Here is a 21,549-nt window from a genome sequence, read left to right as displayed (position 1 = left end):
CAAGTGTCAAATTTTGACGTATCAAAAGCACTGAACTAGAACATCATGTGCTTGTCAAACATTTCAGAGGAATAAAATGGTTGATATAGAAGTAATCACGCCCATAACTGGTAGCACTTCATTTCATCTCTTGCATTCAGATAGCAAGTTTTTATAATTAGCCACATGGCAGGAGCATAAATGTTGGCAAGAAACACCATAAGCCTTCACATTTTTTTCTCTTTTCAACGGATACATGTCCTAAGCCTCTCCCCTCTTTGGTTTGACCAGAAAAAGAATGAAAAGCCAAATTCTTGTGCTTGCATCTACAACTATAGAAGGAGTTAAGCAACATCTGTTGAAGAGTCACCAATGGATTAAGTTTAAATGGTGTGATTTTTCGATTTCACTCCAATATCAAAGGGAGTGGCACCCATAGGGAAGGTAGCACAGGTGGAGGTGGGGTTAAAATTCTCAGGACAAAACTTACATGAAGTCTTTAAGAACGAAAAAGAAAAGAGCTATCTCAACTTAAAGCTAATTTTTAAGACCACTAAAGTGCCTAAAAACCTTCTCAAGGTAGAGTGAAATTTTTCTCTAAGCCAATTATGAAAATGTGAATAAAATGGCAATTATACCTGTTATGTTTTTGTTAGTTTCAAAGGGTTTGAATTTTGGATTTCAGTAGGTAAAAGAATGGAAAGTATTTTAGTAAAGGCCCTTGTTAATGGCTCGATGTAAAACCTGTTGATGTCCCTAAAACCTTCTCAAGCTAGAGAGAATATCTACTATAATCCAATAGAAAATGGCATAGAACAACCATAAGATTTGTAAAGCTTATATTGGTTCCATAATGTTTAAAATTTATCTTCTAGTAGTTAAACGAATAGAAAGTATTTTCGTAAAGGATCTGCTAAGGGCTGGATGTAAAAACCACCTAAGTCCCTAAAATCTTTATGTGTCCTAGAACGGTTCATATCTGAATTTTGTGTTTCCTAGAATTTCTTATGTGAATACCCGAGGCAAGTATAGGCATTAATTATTTCCTTAAAATATTGAGATCAAAATTCAATTTATATTTCACCTATCCTCGTACTACTCTTAGGAAAGTGCATTAAACCATGGAGTTTCTTCATTAAGTATCTTAAATCAGTTCTCCAATGTACCTCAAGATATTGTGATGAGTCCATTAATGTATTTTCATGTGAGAAACAAACATTAATATTGAATAGATCAAGAGACCCTTCCTGGTATTATCCATAGGTAAAAGAATGGAAAGTATTTTTGCAAAGCTTAAGGCTTGGATGTAAATCAGGAAGCAACCTTCACAAAGGGGATGACTAGCATAGTCAAAATAGTGGACTCTGATTGGTTCCAGTTGACTTCACAGGAAAGAAGCAGAGGGGTTCCCTTTGCTTAGTTATCCCTCAGCGACATTGTTGAATCTACACGGCAAGCTTGAAGATATAGGATATGCTTTCCTATAGCTTCCTAGCCATACTCAAGTCCTACTTCGTTTGGCTCAAGGGCATATTATCGTCCTCCTTCTATGAGTCTATGGACAGGAAGCAGATAATAGTGTTAGGAGTGTGGGATAGCATGGAATGCGCATCTGTTCTAGTAAATAATGATGATAATCCCAATGTGAACCCTTTGATGGTGTTTTGGAAAAGCCTGGGGGCCAAGAAGCTCAAATACCATGTCTGCCAGGTGTTGATGGTGCTAGACCCGCCAACATGTCAAGGAGATCTCCCTAGTAAGAAGTTCTAATTAGACCATAGACCGTTTGTTGTAGGATTCCCAATAGTCGGTCGTAAGGTAATGCCTTGACCGTGATGTTTCACAGAGGCACATAACATAACTCTATCAGCAACACGGGTGTGACTGATGCAGTGCATCAAGGAAGGTGTATGAAAGGTTCCAACACTTCAAAGGGGGAAGGAGGTGAAGGTGAGTTCCATGTTGAAATAGATCAATCCAAGCTCAACTAGGAACACACAACACAAAACGATATGCACATCTTCCAGTGGAGCAGTCCACTTGGATGCGGGAGTCACATCATACAAGTTAAGATAACAGGTACACCACTCATGGATTAGTTCGAGACGAGTGCAATGTTTGTTATGGCAAGGTTCAAGTGAAAGGTCTGTTTGATGTTCGGTAGAGTAGTCAACATGGACAGTGACAACATTAACAAAAAATGCAATGCATTAACAACAAGATTCATATAATGGCATGTGAATCAGTTCATACACAAATACGCAAGTTAAACAACATTTATCATTAAAGAAACTAGACCAGTCCAACTACAATAACAACATATGCATGAAAACTTGCTGGCTCTTATTATATAAAGAAGCATAAGTCACAATCATACAATACATCCATGTAAACCTGCTAGCCCCAACAGTGGAACATTACAGCCACATCCACCTGCTCCCCCAAAGAGATGTACTAGCTTTGTGTAGTGGAGAATCCAAGGCACATTACAATACTGTCCAAGACTTCTTTAAGATAGTCTTAGTAGAAGCTTGGCTGACCAAAAGCTAGTACAATGAGTTATGAGGGACTATTTATAGCAAAGGGTGGGGTGACCCTTGACATTCCCCTTTGTGACCATTCAACTACCCTCATGACTCTTCACCTACTCTATGATTGTTACATCCACTATTGACACTTGTCCTACACTTGACATGAATCAACATTATAATGTACATTTACTCATGTGAGACAACGTGGATTGAGAAAGTCTTTCAAGACATCACTAACACTCGGTCCATTGTGGTGAGACCAACTCTTTGACATGCTTGTGATGGTGAAGGTGGTGAGATGATGCCAAGCTTGGTCGTCTGTGATGGCGTGCATGCACCTCACAGTGACATCTTGCTGAAGCGAACTCTTTCCTCTGTTGCAACCAATGCATTAGTTCGGCCCCTTCATCCAACTCGTTTGCTAACATGCGCATGGTCTTCCTGGGTATGACTAAACTGAAGAAAAACTAATGCATAATGTCTGTGCCGATCTTCAAGGGTGTGTTGGTGGTCATGTGCATCAACTTGCCGAAGTACATGTTCAGCTCCAGTTGGACTTGCTTCTTGTCTTCGCCTTGGTAAGTGTGCTGAATGGGTTGGGTTGCATGCGTGTGCACAATGACATGCATGCTACTGAATCCCTTGCATGTGATCAACAACACTGCTCACAATGTCTACTTCATGTTAGCTGTTGGGATGGATCTTTAACTTGTACAGGCATAGTTTCATTCGTGAGTGCATGTTGTGCCCACTACTATTCCTGATCCTGTCGCAACTCATTCGTTTGTCTGTGCAACTTCATTTTCTTCCTTGAGTTGCTACTTCAGTACATGCAACTACTTCTTCATTTCATTCTCTATATTCGCATGACTTTCATGTCATGTCGTCACCTCATAGCCCGAGTCTCCAAAGTTTCCTTCATTATCAGTGGATCTGTTTTATCTTGCAACTTTGTTCTACCTCTATGTTGTCAACAACCTTCCTCTTTCATTCACTGGGTTCACTGCATTCGGTATGCTACCTTCAGTTGTTGTTCATGATGTTGCTTGCTATGATGATGCTGCTTGATGTCCTTATCTACAAACAACTTGATCTCTTTGTGAGTAGGCAAGCTCATAGACACTTGATCGACTGCATCCCCAATCGTACTCTGAATGGTGTCTTCGTCTCTTCTCTCCTGGAAACCATTGTAGCTGTATTTTTGGGAGGCAGATGAATGCCTGTGATACTAGGAGACATGGAAACACTCATAGCAAGTAATTCGTCAGTCGAAAACCAAAATGAACATGAGAACTGACTTGCAATATACATGGGTAAATGATCATGAAGGTTTTGCAATTTCGGTCGGGAGGTCGGGAGACCGACTCCCAAGACTACTCAAGGCATAGTTTGGGCTGCTCGAAGACTGGCTGACTACTGGCAATTCATAGTCCAGTCTGGCTACTAACTGCTGGGATTGCACATTTCTAGCTGGGAAGGACTATTGCCTCATGGACAGATTTGCGCAATTTCTTGGGCCAAGCAGCTACTGTCCTCTAGAAATTCACAAAATAGTCATGGAGGCTAGTGTTGGGAAGGAATGCGCAAATCTGGAAAGGAAAGTGAGCCTTCCTTCCCTAGATTGTGCAATGCAGCCTTGGTGGAGGCAGAGTCTGGGCCAAGGTTGGCCCGACTCGCCGAAGGGAAACTGAAGGAAACTAAGATAGTAAATGTATGGAGACATTAAGTGATAGAAGAAGTGATTGATAGTGTGTGCAAAACATGAATGAAAGATTCAACAAACAGATCAACATGCATGTGGGTGAGGCAATTCGCCAGTTGGGGGAACGTCTGTGCAAAACAGTTTCATGCATGAGACAACAGTGAGATAGCAACAAAAACTAAAACATAGTTAGGGCAAGCTAGTATATATGTAAACGACAGTGAGCATTCAAAGAAATCAAGCAAATAGTATTCACACAAGGGAAAACACAAAAATCAACAGAAACACAGCACAAGGCATGGGAAGCAGGCTTACCCCAAAACAGTTGAGCTGAATATGTCGACTTCTCCTAGATGTGATGTGGGATGTTAGAGCTGCAAGGTTGATGTGAGAAATGAGCTCTACAGCATCCAACAGATGAGTTTTGATAACATCGAGGTTGTGACGCACATGCCACAAATCTAGGGAAAGTGACACTTGGTGGGAGGTTTCCAAATCAGTCCTTGCATGTAACCTCCAACTGTTAAACATGGATCCTTGAAACAAGGGATGCCTTTGCATGCTGCTTTGGGAGAATTAGCCCATGCATGCAAATATGTTTTGCTTAGTCCCAAAGGGAACTGATCAACTCAGCTACACATGCAAGAGATTGCTCGACAACTAGAGAGAAATGGGAATTTCTAGCTGGGAGATGGGCTAGCTGGCCAGGAGATTTGCACAGTTTCTGGGACGAGCAACTGATTGCTGTTGAGATTTGCGCAAATTATGGGATGAGAAACTTGCTGCTGGGAAAATTTGCACAAATCCTACCAGGAGGGTTGGCTGGCAAGATTGCATAATCCTAGAGCCCAGCGGGCTGTGAGACAGAATTCTGTAATTTCTGGAGGGAAGGCTAGCTATCCTATAGAAATGCATAGTTTTCTTGGGGAAGCTTCTTAGCCTACAACTGGACCAAGTTTGGGTGAGCAACTTGTGAGGGGAATGGATCAAGTTGTGATCGACAGGTTGCCTTTGTGCAAGAAAGACACTGAAGCTTGTGAACATGATGAAGCAAGGCAAGATGCTATGAAGGTTGGAAGGGAGGCTCCAAAACGAGGCTAAGAGAAAATTTTGGAGGGTGGTTGTAGCTGTTACAACACTAGGTCACCTATGTTACATTCCGGGATCCCTGCAACCTCCAGAATTCCATGCCAGGGTTTCAAGTATAAAGTCAATGAAATAGAAATCCATGATATTTCATAGATGGATGGATGGATGGTGCGTTTTTCCACATAATTTTGAGGTTTAATATATAGAAAAAACTCAAGATGTTTAATTAGAAGTATAGAGGAGAGGTCCATTGCGTGTTATACATGTTTAAGTCGTTCGAAAATAGGATGGCCCAGCCGCGCTCTTAGCTTGTCAATTTCAAACATCGTGATTCTGATTGCAAGACAAATAAAGTATGCCACAAAATACCAGAAGACAATGTACTTTTTGCAGAGTGAGAAACATGTGTATAATTATTTCCCCTCCAATTTCAACAATTTGTCATCATCCCATCTCATTATGAAGACTATGTTCCTCCTCATTTCAAAATTTCCATCGACATATGTAAATGGAATGGGCTTGTTGTCAATTGTGAACAAGAGACCTAAGATTTTTTCAACTCAGATCATAAAGACATAAAATATGAGAATCCAAGTAATTTGAGCATGATAGTTCCAAATATTGCAAGTTGGAAATTGGATTTATTTATAAAACACACTTCATCATTTACATTATCATTCAATTTTTCAGAAAATATCTCTAGAAATTCATGTGGCAAGTAGCCCCAATGTTAGGCAATAGAGCATCTCTCTAAGACTTAAACTAAGTTTTCAACAAATATTTGTTTATGACAATATTTTAATGAGAAATAAACCAAATGAGTTGATTTAGGGGCTTTACCTTTGTCTTCCTCATGTTCCTACTTGTCTTTAATCTTATCTCGTGAGATTCTACATGTTTTTTCTTAATATCAATTCTTACTTCAATGAACATACTAAAAATTAGACTTCTGGCTTTGATTTTCCTACCCAATATTTCTAAAATTCTTCTTTTTGCATCACTTCTTACTCCAATCTCCTCTAGTGGAATCATGTGATTGATTCTTTCATTTTTGAGCAAGGCAAACAATTCATCTAGTGAATTGAGGTGTCTTCTTTGATTAATCCTTCTCACATTCTACAATTTTCTCCAACAAGGAGTTAATTAAATCAAGATATCTTAGTTGTAAACTAGCTTGAAGTGACTCAAGATAGTGAGAACATGTGGGGTAGAGAGCCTCAATGAAGTTCATGAGAGAAATGTCTATATTCACACCAATAGCATCAACATTATGCATGATGTATTTAATTTCGGAAGATAAAGCCATGATATCATTATCTCTCATTTCAAGGATGAAGAGCTTCATCAAAAGATGAATTAGGTCTATTTCTGAAATTTGAATATAAATCATATACATATTTCAACGTCTTCAAATGACTTCAAATGGCTCCAATTTTTTTTAATAGATCTAATATGATGACTCACATCTTCACTTATGAAAGTAGCAATAAAAAATTAATGTTTCTAAATATTTATTGTCATTTTCATAAATTTAATATGGTTATCATAAATGACATCACAAAAATCATTGAAGATCAATGTATACTCAATCTTCCTTGACTATTCTAGATAGTTCTCTTTTCCACTTAGTATGAGACCAACAATAAAAACAATAAAATTCATTTTTCCACCCATCGCGTTTTGCCATAAAATTTATTTTCAAACAACCTCTAAATGTTAAAGGTCTTTTGTACGTTGAGATTAAATTAGGCTTAGCATTTAGTGCAAGCCACAAGCAATTCCTTAAACATCATGCCCTAGTGCACTCTTTTGTCCCTATGTCTTCTCAAGGCATGGATACTATTTCAGGATTTCTGTAGTCGCTACAATTTCCAAATATGGAGATATATATTAGTGTCTGAAAAAGTATCCATTTGAACATCAACACCTAATTTTGTTTCAGATTAACTTCAGAGCATTAAAATGTTGTCAAATACAATATCAAATTCTTTTGTAGAACAACTGAGCGAATAGATGTAACAAAGCGTAACTTTGGTTTGAACCGATGGATTTGAATTGTAGTTCAAGGAAAGTGATGTCCATGTTGTAATCAATGGCCTCATAACCCCCTTCAAAGTGCTTGTATGTATGACACCGCATTTGAAGATATAATGGAGACATTAGGTGAGTTCACTCTTTTATGTTTTTCTAAGGCTTGTTCCATTGGACAGATTCACGGTTGTGAACCACTTGTATGGAAAGGGGTCATCTTGAAATATCCATGCCTCAACTATAAGGAATGCACAACCACTAGGATAAATACTGTCAAAAGGTACAAAACAAGGGTTTTAGTGACAAAGAATGAGTCAAAAGGAACAAAATTATTATTTCAAGTTGTTTTAAAGTTCGATTCACTTGATCTCAACCATTGGGAGAGGCAACATCAAAAGGAATGGAATGAGGATTTCAAATTCATAGTTCATTTCTTTTGTCATGTTGTCATTGGAGTTGAGCTCGCGAAACATTGTTCAATTTGACTATTCTACCTTTGTGGATATCAAAACCAACAAATTTCAATTGACATTAATGAATACATGTAGAGACTTAGAAAGAAAAAAATATCCCAAGAGTTGGCTCATCTTCCCCTCACTCAAAGAGAGAAATATCCCAATGGTAAGATGACCTGTGGAAGCATTTAGGGTTTGTTCAATGCGGGGAGGCATTTCTCACAATAGAGATTATTGGTTATCTGAATAAGAGGAATAGAGACACTTTGAACAAGTTGCAGATATTAGTAGATGTTTTTATTGGGATTGTAGGTTTTTGAATATTTTGAATATGAAAAATCAATTTTTTTATTTTATTTTTTTCATTACATTTTTGGAATTTTGAAATGTATCAAAAGCTATAATCGAATTGAGTTGGCCTAATACACTAATAAAATGAAAATAAAGATATTACATCTTAAATGTAAATAAAGTTATTGCATCCTAACTGTTTTTAGATGAATGCAATTGGAATGGCTATTTTCTATACATTATTTTTGAATTTAGAACAGTTAAATTAGTTATGGACTTATAAAAGGTAACATCAATTTAATTTTGATATCATTAATAACTTACAAATGTATAATTCTATGTATTAAATTACAGTTAAATTAGTTATGGACTTATAAAAGGTAACATCAATTTAATTTTGATATCATTAATAACTTACAAATGTATAATTTTATGTATTAAATTTTTTATACCGAAAAAGTATCATATATATTTTTTAATTTTTTTAATTTTTTTTTTTACATATTGGAAAAATCTATTATAATTTAGTTGTCAAATCAATAGCGAGTCATCTCTGTTGTTATTCTCGAATACAAATACAGGTTGGCTCATCACCATTATTTGAGGAAAACCACACCACCTCGGATTAGCTATCAAACTTGCGATTCCAATAAATTCCTGCCGGATTTCAACCGGAAAAACCCGCCGGAAAGGCTTTCAAAAAGTCGCGTTATAGACTATTTCATTCATATATTAGTATAGATTCATTCAAATTATACAGTTAATTAGTATTAAAAAAATTAAAATTTTTGATGTTTTTTATAGATAAATTAAATGTAATTTTTTATTTTTTAAATTATATTTTTGGATATATAAAATAAATTCATAATGTTTTAAATTTAATTGGGCATAAATATTTTAGTCGTAATTTCTTTTTCTTCAGTTGCCATATACCATATATATATACTTTCAATTTTCTTAACTATAAAATTATAATAAAATTATGTTATATCACATTGACAAACTCATAACATATAAAATCTACGAGCTCTCTATACGAGTCTCCATACAGCATTTCATTTTTGCTTCTATCTGAACAGTCTTTCTTACAGATCCAATCTGCTGAGATCCCATAACTATGATGCTGATCCTTAATGGATGTGATACTGAAATTTCATGTATCTGATATTTATATTTCCTTAATATAATACATATCGTTTTTCTCTCTCAAAAAACTCATAACATATAAAATGTATGAGTCATTAGGTTATTATTCTTATTATTATTTTTTGCCCCTTTCTGAATGAGTCATCTGCCCGATACTGAGCGTGGTAATGTCTGAGTCGTTTGTTTAAACTTTTTCGCTAATGAGTAATTGTTGGATATTGGGAGTGGTTGTATCGCGTGTTTCCATGGCTAGCGCAAAGGACGTGGGAAGTGGACTTCCAAGAATTATAAACTTTAGCGAGGCATTTTTCGAAGAATAATAAACTAGGCATTTTTATAGATTCTAGGAATTTTGAAGCAACAGATTTCTATCCACAGTTTTCTAAATTTTTAAGTTTCCCAATATAAACTTATTTGGAAGGGTTTCCGATAGAGTCTTATCATTCTACACGGTTTCAAAATGCCTTTTGTACCATTTTATATTAAAACTGAAGGCATCGGTGTGTACATAACCTATGCAATAAGTGATTTGGTTTTTTATTTTCTCATATTTTCGGTAAGATTAAAGGCTAATAAACATAGTAATGAAAAAGTAATGAAAAAGTAAAAGTAGAGGAGAAAAACATCAACATAGATTTATTTATTTTAACATACAGGATTTAATATTTAATATGAGTTTAAGAAGTTTTTATACATAAATATATATAAAATTGATATCGATATAAATTAGTTAATATAGATCTTAACATATATATAAAGTTGATATTCATTTTTCTTAATTACTTTACAATATATTCATTTTTTTAATTATAGCCCACATTATTTTTCTATTTAGGACATAATTTTTATTTTTATTTTAAAGAGGCGCGAATACACGGGCAAACTTACACATCCCCTCATATTGTAAAATGAACCTCTCGTCTCAGTCAAATACACACAAAAATAAATTTCTATTAATTAAAATTTCTCACATACAACCACCCATAGAGTTGCGACTTTTGGCTTTCACACACATTACAATGACCCAACCATGGGTATTTAACGACCTAATTTACTAAATATGGAATCATGCAATGTTTTTAATATGACTTTCCTCAACTTCAACTAACTTGTTCATGCAATTTCACAATCTATTTTTAATATTGGACTTGGCTTAACTGAACTCATTTCTTCATGCATACTAGAGTAATTTACTATTTCCATCATCCCCCCTTAATTATGTTTGTATGAGCCAACATAACTTAATCATGACTCAACATAACTTAAACATGTCTACTAGTATATGTCTCAACGAGGCTTACAATCAAAATTTCACTCAAAAACTTTTATAAGTATGGGTTTTCTTTTTTGTTTTCTCCAAATTCTATACCCTCGAAACTACTTCATTCTCAGCTTTGCTTTCTTGCTGTAAACTCCATATTTCTTCACTTGTTTTTGTTGCAATTTTTCTTTGACTTCTCTTGTACTTATTATAAAAAAATTGATCTCGTCTTCTACATCTTCCTCTTCAAATATTCTTCCATTCATCGACTACAGATACAACTTTTCATCTTCAAACTGTGAGTTTGCCTTTGTTTCTTGCACATCATAATCATAATCTTCTTTTTGCCATATTTCTTGATAACAAAAATTAATCTCTTCTTGACTTCATTTTTGAAATATTGTTTCATTTCTTTCCTTTTCATCTTCATAAACCTCAATGTCCTTTCTTGCATATTTTTCTTCATATTCTCTTTCAGCTAAATCGCTATCATGTTTACTTGCACACTCAAAATCAATATTAAACACATATTCACTATGTTTTGTAGTGAGAGTTTTCTTCTCTTCACCTATCTTCTTTGCCTTCTCTTCCACTTCTTTAAAAACATTTGTTGTTGCAAACATGTTGTCTTCAACTTGACTTCGAGACACAAGTGAGTTCCTCTCACCAAATATCAACATATTAAAGCGTTTTTTCTATTGTGTCATGTGCAACCACTCATTACTAGCTAATTGTTCGTCATCAAAATTAACATTAATAATTTCAATTGTAGGATCCACCAAAGAACTTGATCCTCTATTTGTTGCTTTATCTATGCCAAAATGAGTTCATGCTTGTCCACACACTGCTTCATGAGAAATTCCATCTTTTTCTTCATAACTTGCAGCTACAATGGTAGTTTCAATCTTCAATTCTTCATCAAACATGAAATTTACCATATTTCCACAATCAATCCCTGTTGCAATAAATATACCACAAATTTCATTAACATAATGTTCATCCAACCTATGGTGGGATACTCCAACATGCATGTTCTCATTAACAATTTCAACTTCACCAAATTCATTAGTTGCTACTAGATTCACCAATTCACATTTCAATTTGTAGTCATCACCCACACCTATCTAATCATAGTGGAATTTATCGTTATCTTTACCATCCACATTATAGTGCAGTACTGTGCAGTTCTTGAGCATTTATATGCTCTTGCTCTACTTCATACACAATGGATTCAACTTCTCTCTCTGCAATCTTTTATGTGCCTTCTTCATCCATACACACAAATTCTCCAAGATCTATTTCTGACTTATAGTCCTGTTCATCTATTGTTAAATCTGTGGTTGACTTCTCTATTGATTCCTCAATAGATTGTGACACAACTTGTTGCTGCATGCCATGTTTCTTTGTACCAAATTATGTTCTAGGATCTTTCATGCTTCCTCGAAAGATGTAGCTTTTGTTACCTTGCTTAAAAGCTTCTCATCAAATTCTTTCTTTATAACATCCAATACTAGAGCATTGCATACTTCATCATATGGGTTATTGGACCGATACTCAATTAATTCTTTATATCAAAGAAAAAAATGCATTTTGAAAATCCAAAAATCAAAAAAATTTACAAGTAAAATATGGTAGTATTACTAGATCAATCTTGATCCATGCATCCTTGACTTGTGCTACTTCATCTGCTCGTCTTTTAGATTCCACGACTGCGGTGAGAACCTCTATGAACTCTTCAAAATATTATGTCTCTTCTTGTCGATTTCTTCTTTTAATTTGTTTCATTCTCGCTTTGCGAGTCATGACTATTGTCACTATTGTCTTTCTTTTGTTTTAAAACTTCTTTCCTTATTGCATGAGGCTTCCTTCTATATCACCATATATATATATATATATATATATGCACCTCGTAAAACACAATATTCACCCAAAACAATGTCATGCTTGACAAAACAAGATAATTTTACATACCAACGGACCTTTGCAAAGCTTGAAACTCTCTATCCAATAAAAACATTTAAAAAAAAAAAAATTGAAATTTTTTTTTTCTTGCAACCTTTCAAAGATTCCGTTAAAAAACCCTTTAACAAAAAAACTTTAATATCTCTCCGTTAAAAAACCCTTTAACAAAAAAACTTTAATATCTCTCGATTAAAACCTTTACAAGGCTCCTCTTAAAAACATATAAAATAAACTTTTTAATTAACTCGCTTTCTTTCCATCCCTTTTAATAACCGTTTTGTCAAAACAATTTAAACTTGCCCATTGAACGTTTTTAAAAAATATCCCCCAAACTTTAACAAACCTTTAATAATCCTTTAACATCTCCAACTTTTAATAAACCCTTGCGAATAAGCTTCTTAACATTTTTAAGTGCCCCACTTGACTTTTAAAAATATATCTCTTAACACTTTAACAAATCACCTTTTAAAGCATATGAGTAGGTGGCTTTTGGTGTTTTCACGTCATCTCAACCTTTTAAGCTTGCGCTTTATGCATGATTTCTTGTTGAATTTTCTTGGAGGCTTGTTGCACGTATCGATGTAACACTCCTGACGAAAAACCAATAATTGCATGTTTGTTCAATTTTGCCAAAATATTGTGCCTTTGATCTTTAATCCTACGAGAGTCGTGCTTTAAGTTTCTTCAAAGCATCGTTCTTGTAAGCTTTAATCCTGCGAAAATTTTCTTTTGCGTTTTTTATTAAACCTCAAGTTTTCTTTTCTTCACTTTCTTCGGGATAGATTTTCAAGTTTTCTGGATTTTGTAGTTCGATCTCAACTCTGATATCAATTTGGTGGAAAGGTAGAGGAGAAAAAACACAAAATACGCACGCAAATAAACTTCTATGGATTAAATCTTCTCATATATAACCATCCATAAATTTGTGGATCTTATCTTCCATGCACATTACAATGACCTAACCACAGGTATATAAGAACCTAATTTAGTAAATATAAAACTATGCAATCTTTAACTTGACTTGCCTCAACTCAAAATAATTTGTTCATGCAAATTGACAGTCGATGTATTATATTGGACTCGACTTAACCGATCTCATCTTGCCATGCATTGTATGCACACGAGAGTAAATTTACTATTTCCAACCAATAGTGTACGGTGATTAATATTTGTTCTTTCCTATCCATCTTTCAAATTAATATCAAAGTTAAAGAAAAACCAAAAAACTTAAAAATTGAAAAATCCACTGCTTTTGAATTAACATTCGTAGTTCGTTGAATGTTGATCGGTTTGAAAAGTTGTGAATTAACTAACATTCGTTGTTCATTGAATGTTGGTTGGTTTGAAAAGTTGCACTCGTTGCGCTGAATGATGGTCGGTTTGAAAAGTTGTGAATTAACATTCGTTGTTCGTTGAATGTTGGTTGATTTGAAAAGTTGTACTCGTTGCGCTAAATGCTGGTTGTTTTGAAAAGTTGCACTCGTTATTATTTAGGAGTCGTGACCAACCTTCTTTGAGAACAACCATAACCATCTTTGTCAGAGCCAATGTTGCATGCTGAAAGTCGAGCAGTGATTCCTTCGTAACAACCAAACAGGGGCTTCCATTATAGACATTCAATTAGCGTCCACAGGCCATATTCTTGGTTGAGTCGCAGTGAGCCATTGTATCCAATTGTGAGGAATCATCATGAACTACCACAAAGATTCAAAATGACTTCTAAAAATATGGAAGAATAATTCTGTTAGATTTAACTTGTTTTTTGATGTAGTTTACAAGTGCCAGATTATTTTAATGGGGTGTAAGGGTTTTTTTTTTTTTTTGGGTTAAATGTGGCTATGAAGGTTCATTTTAAAACGTTTTTTTTAATTATTGCATCAATGTTGTTTAGTTTAAAAAAGGATTTATTTTTCAAGAGTGTCTTTTAATAAGTATGTAAAAACTTGTATTATTAAAAAGAAAAAAAAAATCATAAAGAAATAGTTTTTTATTGTAATTAAGGAAAATGAGACATGATATTAGGTGAGAGCTTTTCCATGTCTTAATAGAAAAATACTATGAAGTTTGGGATATTAAAATGCATATTTCATTATGTTCTAAGAGTGTGTGGGATCTTGTAGTCTATGGTTATGTAGAGCCAACTGATGAAGAAACTGAATAACATGTGATGAAAACACAGAAATATCAAATAAAAACCATAGAAAATAAATATGTGATAGCACTTTATACTATTCAAAACTGTGTGGATACAACTTTATTTCCCAAGATCTTAATAGTGAAGACCCTCAAAATAATGTGGGACATCCTAGAAACTAGTCATCATGGAATTGCAAAGGTAAAATCAATGAAGTCACAGATGTTGAAGATGAATTTTGAGATTTTGAAGATGAAAGAGTCAAATTACATAGGCCAATACATGACCCAAGTTATAAGAATTGTAAATAAAATAAAGATGAATGGTGAAGATATTTTAAATAAAAAAAAGGTAGAGTAGGCTCTCAAGATCTTGCCAAAGAAATCTGATATGGCAGTCACATCCATTAAAGTGTATAAAGACTTAGCATTGTTATCAGTGGATGAACTATACTTTTCCCATCAGAAACAACATGTTAGTTATCCGTCCTTGATACTAATGACAAATTAGATACCATTCCAAAGTAGATATGGTGGAGAGTAGATATACTTTTCGCATGAGAGACGACAATTCTGAATAAAAAAACAACATTCGAGGCAGACATGGAATGTACAACCAAATTTCGTTTGTTTTTCTTTTATTAGCCCTCAGAGTGATGATATTTCAGAATGACCATTGGTTTCTTTTAGTGGTTCCCAAACACATATGGAAAGCACCACTCAAAGGAAATATAATTAATATATTATGTGTCATGATGATCTCAAACAAAGAGACGGTTCAATGATATGTGTATCCACTGAAAAAGGAAAGTTTAAACAATAATAGTCTTAAAAAGCTTCAACAATAGAGATCGAAAACAATATATGCATTTCATAAAAAAGAAAATCTTAGACAACAATAATCCTATAAAAATTCAACAACAAAAAATATCAAGATAAAAAAAACTTAAATAACAATATTCCTCAAATGCTTCGACAAAACAATATATGTGTCCAATAAAAAAAAAAAACTTAGACAACAATAATCCGATGGATATTCAGCAACAGAGAACGAAAAGCTTGACTAACAATATTCCTCAAAAGCTTCAACAACACGGATCCCAATAAAAAGGTTGTACCGGTGTTTCCACCACCAAATGGCTAGCATCTCGGCTTATCGATGATAATGTAACATAGAAACAAATTTTTATAATGTAACATATAAACAAAATTTTATAAAGAAAATAAAGGGTAAAATAATCCATGAAAAAAAAATTAATAAAATAAATGTTAAATATTTAATTTTTAATATTATAAAATTTTTAATTAAAAATAAATTTATAAGTAAGAAGGAATAGTTTTATATGAAAGCATGTGTCATTGAAATACCTCTCTATATCATCAATGTTATCCAAAATTACTATGCACTACACCTCTCTATATCATCAATGTTATCCAAAACTACCTAGTAAGGAGGTACAATGATTAACAATCTTTTGAACTTGTGTTAACTAATAAAAACGCCTGTTACCTGAAAGATGGTGGAGAAGGATTCAAACGATCATTCTGCTTCTAAAGGTAGATTTAGAATCAAATTAGTCGATTAGGTTCCAAATGTGGGACATAGTCAAGGAAGATTTAACTTCTATATCTACATAACAAACGTATATTGGTACGTCAAAATGTTGGTAGTGCGAGTTTTGTTGGATTAACGAAGCAATGGAGGAGATCTTGCTAGTCCTTGATGAAATCCAACGCTCAATATGTGGCATGGGTATGGATAGACGTCTGTAGTGCATCAAACTCCCCCAAGACTAGATGACAATTTGTGTTCTCTCCTTTTATTTATTTTCTTCACTGGTTTTATAGTTTTCAATGAAATCCAACGCTCAAAATGTGGCATCGATAGACGTCTATTATGCATCAGACTCGTGCTAGACTCGATGACAATTTGTGTTTACTCTCCTTTTGTTTATTTTCTTTACTGGTTTTATAGTTTTCAATCTATAATTATTTAATTTTGAATCTCAGAAAACTATTTTGCCATTAATTTGGTTTTTACTTTCCTTTTGTTTATTTTCTTTACGGGTTTTATAGTTTTTAATCTATAATTATTTAATATTGTTTTGTAATTTTGAATCTCATAAAACTATTTTACCACTAATTTGGTTTTGAGTAAATATAAATATAAATATATATGATTTTATAAATAAAAGCATATAAAGATAAATAATGATGATTTAAGAAATAAAAACATATAAATATAAATACAGATGATTTAAGAAATTAAAACACTTACAAGTTGAGCTTTCCAAAAAATTCAAATAGTGTCATAAATGTGTTACAAAATTTTATTATAATTTATATCTTTGATAGAAAGTATAATAAAAAATTATGAAAAGAAAAATATTTATAAATTTTGTAAATTTTATTATATATTTAAAAAAATTATAATAAATAAATAGCTTAATATTTTTTCTATTTAATATATAATATAATAAGTTGAATGAGATCAGGCTCATGGTTTATCTGAAGTGGAGGCCTGACAAGGGTTAGGGTTTGGGCTGGTGTACTGAAGACTGAAGTGGTTCCCTCCTGCCTGTGTTCCTTTCTGGCCACACTGAACCATACCTGCCTGATGTCATATCACCTCAGCCGTCTTTGCAATTGCGGTTTGGGTTTTACCTCTCTGTTTTTTAACCGTTTTCATTTCAACCTCCCCTACCTGCGCTCAGTCTCAACAGCGATGGGCTTCAAAAATTTTACGACGATAGTTGGCATGGGTCTTTCGGAGTGGTTATGGAGGATGTTGTGGACTATTCGGAAGACCCACTAGAGGGCGCCTCTATGTGGACATCTCCCCGTTCAAACCCGGCAGGCCTGTTCCCTTATAGTTGTGAACTAAGCGACACCATAGCGATGTTTCCCTCGATCTCAGGGCCCTCGTGCTCAGTCGTTACCCTCCCAGAGGTCACCCCCTCCTGGCCAGCTTTTTCAACTTCGCCCCCATTGCCGTCCACCCTAAACTTTGCGGCCCATTCCATAGGCCCTAATATAGCCATCGGCACCACGGGCGACCCATATTTCCTTCCATCTGCTAGTTCTCACAATCCCTTTATTGCTCCCTCCAGCAAACCATTGGCCATTTCACTTGGGCTTCCGTCGGCGGAGAATATTTCGTCCCCCCCATCAGGGAGATTCACCGAGATCCCTCCCATCTCGGGTGTCTTCCCCTCTGGGCCAATTTTAAAGTATACAAACCCTCATTCAAACCCTCATTCAAGTGGCACTCACAAAACCCCCTCTGATGCAGGGCAATGGCCAAGTAAGAAACATAGGTGTGTAAAATCCAAAGCACAAGACGTCATCCTCAGCTTGGGCGAAGATATTCAGTGGGGAGACACCATGGACACTACGGACAGAGTTCTGGCTGGAAGATTCTGACGACGGAATTATACTGTGGCTCGACTGAAACAATGGACGGCTGAAGTTTGGGGACAAGACCTGACCGAGATTCCTTTCTTCCAAACCTTCCTCAGGGGCTAGTTCACATTAAGATTCACAAGAGCCGAGCATACAAACTGGGTCCTATCTTAAGTTTGGCATATTAAACAGGCCCCCGTCCTCCTGCGCCAGTGGAATCCCTTATTTGACCCACAAAGAGAGCAACTTGGGGCTGGACACCTTGGGGTTCGACTACCAGGACTTCCCCTGCAATTTTTGTCCGAAGTTACCTTTCAACGCATCAGGACTCCTTAGGCACATACTTGGAACATGACAAATCATTCCTTTCCATCGACATAATGGCATACACAAGGATACTGGTACACTTAGATACCAGGGAGGGCTTACAAGAACACATTACCCTCCAATGGAGGAACTTCTCTCAGCAGCAGATTCTTGACTATGAAGGGGTGCCTTTCAGGTGTAGGAGGTGCCATAAGGTGGGTCATCTCTTCCGGGACTGCCCCCTCAACATCAAAGAAAGAGAAGGGTATTTCGGCAAGGCTATATTGACCAAGGAACCATAAGCTTAAGGGGAGCATCCCCCCTAAAGATGCAGAGATTCATACCGACCCTGAAGCAGCAAAGGAGACACCAACTAAGGAGGCCCTGAAGAAGCGCGGAAAGGCACCACATCGGCCTCCCTCTCATCCTCTCACCAAGGCAAGGGCGACTTCCGGGACTGTGTTATCTTTGAGTATGCATACTTCTATACACGACTCTGTTCATAATTTTTCTCCTTCTGAAAGTATAGCTATTTTTTCTTCTGTAATTAATAAGACCTCGGTCTTCACCTCTCGCCCCCCCATTTCTCTGGTATGCCCCCTCCATAACCCCTCTCCCACATCCTCTAGTACTCCACCTTCCCTCCCAAACATAGCCCCTAACATAATCGTTGCCTATGATCTTGGGCCACCATCCCCCAGATACCCGATTCGATCCTGGGTGAAAATTTAGGCCCCCAATTATATTTTCATTGGCCTGGATACTACTCCCAATCCTCCGAAGCCTCCCCAAGGATGTCCTTCCTCCCTTTCCAAAGCAAAGTTGTGGGCCGAAGAAAATATTTCATTTGGGAAACAAAACACCATCGACAGGGCACTTAGAGCTATGAACACCCTAGCTGACCCCCCTCCATGAAGCTTTTCTCATTCAATTTCCGAGGGCTAGCTAGGCCTGACAAAAAACTAGCTCTTCGAAGACTGATCATCTCTGAATCAGTCGATATTATCTTCCTTCAAGAAACCTTGGGCACTGCTGAAACCATCTCCCACCTGCTTGAATTGATGCTCCCGGGTTGGTCCTTTCTAACTCTTGATGCAAATGGATGCTCGGGTGGCATAGCACTGGGGTATAACACTCAATCCATCAATCTTTGCAATAGTTGGGGAGGCAGTGGGCACATTGGGGCAAACATTTTCTCATCTGACATGGGCATTAAGATTAGGCTAATTAATGTGTACGGGCCATGCCATCACCGACCAGAATTCTGGGATCATCTTCTGAGCTCTGATATCTTGCAAAGGGATTTCTTAATCCTTGGAGGGGATCTAAACTTTTCCATAGGCCTCTCTGAATCTTGGGGACATTGTGCCTAGATTGCTCCCCTAACAACATACTTTGAGAACACCCTATAAATCCTTAGTCTTATGGACATCCCATCAGCAAAATTGCATCCTACCTAGAGGAACAACATAGTTGGTGAAGACAACCTCTCCAGAAGACTTGATCGTTTTCTTATCAAGGAGTGCCTTCTGAACATGGGTCCTAATTATAGACAATGGGTGGGATCGGGAGGTATCTCATATCATCTGCCAATATACTTAGAACTAAGAGGGGGGTTTGATAAGCCTAAAGGCCCTTTCAAATTCAGCTCTTCCTGGTTAAAGGATGCATCTTATGCCTGCATGGTTATTGATTTCTGGAAGGCCCACCCCCTGATGCTGGAGGGCATATAGAAAAAGGCTTTGCACATAACCTAAAAGAGCTAAAGAGACTCTCTAAAATATGGGCTCACAACAAGAGAGTATAGGATGATCAAACCCTAAGGGATACCGAAGCAGAGATTGTTGAATTCGAAAACAATCAAGGAGGGGTCTTCACCTCGATCGAACAAAAGGAAAAGCTCACATTATTATATTCTAAGAGATGCAAAATTCTAAAGGATAGAGAAGAATCTTGGAGATTGCGAAGCAAGGAAATCTAGCTGCTCGAGGGAGATGATAACACGAAATTTTATGACAAATTTGGAAACGGCCGAAAAGAAATCAACTCCATATGGAAGCTCACGAATGAGGAAGGGAATATAGTAAACACCTTTCCATACCTAGCATCCTTAGCCACATCTCATTTTACGCAGATATACAGGGCTCCTCCAAATGCCACCCTTGCTGAAATCATTCGAGTGGCACAACTATTTCCCTGATTTTTGGATCAGGAGACTGCCATGGAACTGAATAAGGAAGTCACTCTAGGGGAACTTGAAGCCACTCTTAAATGGTTCAAGCGAGACAAGAGCCCAAGGCCAGATGGATGGTCAGTGGAGTTCTACTTGGCTTTCTTTGAGACACTTGGAGCAGACCTCCTCAAAGTCGTTGAGGATTGTAGGATCAATGGGAAGATGTATGAAGCTTTCAATACCACTTTCATTTCCCTCATTCCCAAATCCAATAACCTGACCTCTTATTATGATTTCCGGCCCATATCCATGTGCAAACTTATCTATAAAATCATTTCCAAAATCATAGTTAATCACCTCTGCTCCATCCTATCCACCCATATCTCACTAGAGCAATTTTCTTTCTTGCAAGACAGACATATCCATGAGGCAGTTGGAACTGCACACGAGGCTCTCCACTCTCTACAATCTAAGAAAATAAAAGGTATGATCTTAAAGGTAGATCTTTCAAAATCTTTCGACAGAGTAAGTTGGTTGTATATAAGAATGTTGCTAACTCACCTTGGTTTCTCATATGAGTTTATTAAATGGATCATGTGTTTTATTAATAATATATCCTTCAGTGTTCTAGTTAATGGAGCGGCATCGCCTTTCTTTCACCCAGAAATAGGTCTTAGACATGGATGCCCTCTATCTCCACTGCTTTTCCTTCTCATCCTGGAAGGGCTTAGCAGACTCATTAAAGAATAACATAACAGGGGAAGGCTCCAAGGAATCAAAATCACTAATAGATGCATCCTTACTCACTTATTATTTGTCGATGATGTGTTGATATTCCTCAATGGAGGCAAAGGGACCTGACTATAATGAAGAATACCTTCTCTTTGTTTCAAACTACCACTGGCATGGTAGTCAACTACAACAAGTCCACGATGTCAACTCCCGGATGCTCTCCCTATGAGATTCAATTTTCTGTTCAAAGATTCCACTTTACCCTTCTGCAAATGGAGGATGGTCTTAGATATTTGGGATACAAGCTAAAGCCCCTGGGATATAAAATAGCAGACTGGACATGGCTTATATCCAAA

At 36.2% G+C, this 21,549-nt stretch overlaps 1 pseudogene; it reads left to right on the top strand.

The window, feature by feature from the left end:
- The first annotated feature begins 20,509 nt into the window (after positions 1-20,509).
- Positions 20,510-21,549, top strand: part of LOC149139626 (uncharacterized) — a 35,888-nt pseudogene continuing 34,848 nt past the window's right edge.

Source organism: Pinus tabuliformis, chromosome X (assembly GCF_031772625.1).
Source record: "Pinus tabuliformis cultivar Carrire ecotype Pingquan chromosome X, CPIR1, whole genome shotgun sequence".
NCBI classification, from domain to species: domain Eukaryota; kingdom Viridiplantae; phylum Streptophyta; class Pinopsida; order Pinales; family Pinaceae; genus Pinus; species Pinus tabuliformis.
This window is presented reverse-complemented; position numbering and strand designations above follow the sequence as displayed.